The 4,346-nt window shown below is 39.5% G+C and overlaps 1 pseudogene; it reads right to left on the bottom strand.

Annotated features, from left to right (window-relative positions):
• Positions 1-870: 870 nt before the first annotated feature.
• On the bottom strand, positions 871-1,284 carry LOC121270933 (annotated as a pseudogene).
• Between the last annotated feature and the right edge of the window lie 3,062 nt (positions 1,285-4,346).

The raw sequence follows: 4,346 nt of genomic DNA on the forward strand, positions 1-4,346 counted from the left end.
GAAGTACCTTGAAAAACTCAGCAGGTCAACTTTGTTCTTCTCCGCCGATGCTGCCTGACCTGCTGAGTTTTTCCAGGTATTTCTGTTTATGGTTAATTTATTGAAGGTTATGAATGATTTATCATGCATTCGGAGGCGTGACAGAAATTGAAGATCTCACAAGAGCCAGTCGGTAAATTTGATTGCTTGTTTGACTATGTCATTGTACATGCTAATACTCACATTGGAATGAAGACAAAAAATAAATTGGGATCTATTACACAGAAAATTTAAAGGGAATACATCTTACCTATTGACTTTGATCTGAAAATGTGAGGTGGGGAAGAAAATAAAAATAACTCTGAACCCTTGGAATTGTTACAACTCCTTATACTTGCTTCCAAGAGATGGAGAGAAGCAACTGTTTTCACCACAGGGCAGTTGTGTTTCTGCTACTAACCCCACCAAATCTCCAAGAACTTTCATTAACCAAGCTGACTAGTCAGGGAGTGAGTGGTTCAGTGATGTATCTCAGCCGCTGTTTAAACCTGTTTCTATTTCCTAAGGATTGTTAAAGATGGTTATCAATAGTGAAATGAGTATCCAAAATCCAAATATTTTGCAATATTTAACCTTCCCATTGCTTGTGTGTTCTGAAGGCAGCTCAGCACTAAGTTACTTATTTTGTTGACAAATACATAAGATCCTCCTATTAGGCAAAAGTGAACATGCTGGGCCTCACATACAACACATAGTGTTCTATTCTGGAAAATTAGATGGTGAAAGATGATACTGGAAACAATCTTTAATCGGTCTTACATTTATTTACAGAGTGAAACATTACAAGCATATACCTCTTAACTCAACCACATCACAGTTCTCGGTTTTAAATTTTTTTTTTAAGTCCTAATAATGGCTTTATTTAATTTGAAATATTATTCATTCATTTACAATGGAATGCTAGTCCAACACAGGTTAGAGTTCAGACATTATATCCAATCAGGCTTCTTCGGCCAATGACCTCGCCAGTGTAAAACCACATCACAACTTCCGTGGTCACAGTGTGTTCCTCAGGGCATCCTTTACAGTTATTTGTTTGTAACTCCCAGCTTTAAATGATGCCACAAGACCCTTGAAGCTTTCAACAGCCACTGGGATTTCTCCAGGAGTTGGAGGAGTCAGCTCCACCCGATCATATTTCCAGAAGGTAGCCAGATGTGGTTTAGAGTAATTAGCAGCAGCCAGGGCGAGCTTGGGGCCACCAGTCACCACTTTCTGCACCAACCTCCACGCCGCCTCCACCATCTTCACAATGTGTGCTCAAGTGAAACCCTGGTTAATGTCATCCACCTGCATATAATTAGCCACAATCGATATATAATTAACACATAGTTCATGGAGAATTGAAAGCCACAGTGGAGATCAAGGCTTCACAATCTAAATGAATCTAAGCTTCAACATTGAACTTTTCCAATGTATTTGTTTCAGGTGAGATATTAAGAACACAATAAAAGAAATAGAAACAGGCATAGGACATGTTTCCTTGATAAGCTCTTGGCTGATCTTCTCCTGCAACTCTACTTTCTTGCCATATCCCCATACTCCTTGATTCCTTTAGCCCCCAAAATCCTATCAATCTCTCTCTTGAATATACTCAACAACTAAGAATCTGTTATAAAATTCCAAGGATTCGTAACCCTCTGAATGAAGAAATTTCTCCTCATCTCAGTCCTAAATGGCTGACCTCTCATCCTGAGACCATGGCCCCTGGTTCTAGCCTGGGTAAGCAGCCTTGTGACATGTACCCTGACAAGTCCTCCAAAAATTTTATATTAAATCAATGTTCCATCTGGTGGAAGGAGAGGATTCCATGAAAGTGTGGGGAATTTTTATTTTGGATGGCATTCCTCCCTTAATCAGTACCATCAAAAAGAACAAATTAGCTTATTTGAGCTAGTCAATGTTTGCAGGACTTTCCCATGTGCAAATTGTCTGTGTAACAAGAGTGCCTGCACATTAAAAGTAATTCATTGATTGTGGAGTGCTGTGGGACACACAGGAAACAAATTAAAGTTTATTTTCTTTTCCTCTTCTGCTTGAATTCTTTTCTTGTAGACTTTCAATAGATGAAGACTGATCTCACTATGTTAAGATTAAAACCCTGTGACTTAGATGCACTGCTTTTATTCCAAGCTGATTTTGCTTCCATTTTACCACAACCCTCTGCTTTGATGTAGTTACGCCTGTAATCCTTTAATACTGCGCATCCCAAACAAACTATAAATCTTTTTACTCCACAGATAGAATGTGAGGGCCAAACAGTACTGCTGGGGCTCAGACCAAAATCACTGAAGTTAACACCATAATATAAAATACTTTTCAAACATTGCTACTGAGGGTCTAATGGAATTCAAAACGGGAAAGGATTGCATCAGCTTTAAAAATGCATGTACCCTTCACAAGAAATGGATGAATCGGTAACTGTTAAACCATGAACATCTGCGCACTGTCAGAAAACCAATACAGCATGGTATCTAAGGATAGATATTATTTTCTATAGCGCTGTACTGTGCTTTTGCTAACACTCATCATTGCACAGCATTAATACAAATGCTATCTATTGTTGGTTTTACTGTTGGCTGATAGCAATTCACGGGTCATTTCCAGAGTTGCAGGTTCCTGATGCAAAAAAAGGAGGATTGAGGTGTTGTAATCAGTGCAGCTTCCTCCGGGTTTCTGGATGCGCTTTCCTGAGAAATTCCTCAGAGCAGCTGATTTGAAGTCGAGTGCCCCTTCTTTCTGAGGGGCGGTCACTATTACTGTACTTGAATTTTAAAATGATCCTCCACTTTGGAACCAGATTTGACACAGTGAATCGTCGCCTCCTTCCACTCTGATATCTGAATGGAGGCACACATTCTCCACATTCCTTTGTTCAGTCAGTCTGTTTTACCATTTCGACTAAAATACCAGTCAGCCTGCCAGGGCCAGAACAATGCCCTTTGAGGCTGCCTCTTTTGCACTGCAATATATTCAATAAAGGGGCCATTTCTTAAACCACTGTTCAAATCAAGATAAATCCTGTGCAATGGTGGCTTGCCCTCAAATATTTTGTTTGTGTTTGCTGTGAATAATTATTTTGAAACGTAACATGTCACAAAACACCTTAGGTTTGTTTTTTTTCCCATTAAGTAACCCCATCCAATCCACAGAGACCATGCTGCCTTACAGTCGACTGGTCATTATCATTCATAATCTAGCAGCAAATAATTCTGATTTTATTTCAGTTCGTGTATGGAGGGACATATTAAGAGTTATTGATTTTATTTCCATCAGATTAATAGCTGACATTCAGAAAGCTGTTCTGGAAACGAAGTTGATAAAATATATGTTTTATATATGTTTTTTTACTCTGCATCTGCAAGAAATTGGTTAAATTACTGCAGCAGATATATAAGGGACCTCTTGAAGAAAATCTGAAGCCCAACACGTACCTTGGAGTAAATCCTCAGCTTCGCTGCACAACCATTCATTTTTCAGAACACTGAAAATCTGTAATATGAAATTGGATTGGCTGCATTTCCCCAGAGACCTGTGTATCACTTCATCGTCTGCCTAGGGTAAAAAGCAATGCATACGTTTACAATATAAATGTGATTTAATCGACCTCCCTGTCAGAGAGAAATGGCAAGCTTATCAAACAAACTGAAGATTTGATAGCAAAGAATTTGAAAAAAAAAATTCTGCCAGTGATTTTTTTTGACTGGGGTGACAGAACCTGTGGCTCTGGGAGGTGGGTGGCTGGGACAGGGCAGGAGGGGGGGAGCAGCTGTTTCCATCAAATAATAATTAACATTACTCTCTATCCATTCTTCTGCCTTCATTTCTGGGGCACAATTTGCTTCAATCCTGATGCTGCCAGTAACAACACACAGACCGATTATACAATGAACACATGTAAATAGCAGTTAAGGGTTCACAATTCCTGTGGGAGCTACTGCATTAGCTGCCAGTGGCTTTTGGAAAGCAGTCTATCCAGTGGTGTTTGCTCGGATTTTTTTTAGCTTTGAAAGGTACGTGCAGCAAGTAATTTTTTTTTTTAGATATATTCAATTATGGGACGTGGACATCACTGGCAAGGCCGGCATTTACAAACATATAGAATAGAAGTAGGCCATTCGGCCCCTCGAGCCTGCTCCACCATTCAATATGTTCATGGCTGATTTGTTTGTGTTTCTAATTCCACATTCCCATCTACCCCCAATAACCTTTGATTCCCTTGCCTAACAAGAATCTATCTACCTCTGCCTTAAGAATATTTAATGACCCCCAACTCCACCACCTTCTGAAGCTGAGAATTCCAAAGT

The sequence above is a fragment of the Carcharodon carcharias genome, chromosome 28 (assembly GCF_017639515.1).
Source record: "Carcharodon carcharias isolate sCarCar2 chromosome 28, sCarCar2.pri, whole genome shotgun sequence".
In the NCBI taxonomy this organism is placed as follows: Eukaryota; Metazoa; Chordata; class Chondrichthyes; order Lamniformes; family Lamnidae; genus Carcharodon; species Carcharodon carcharias.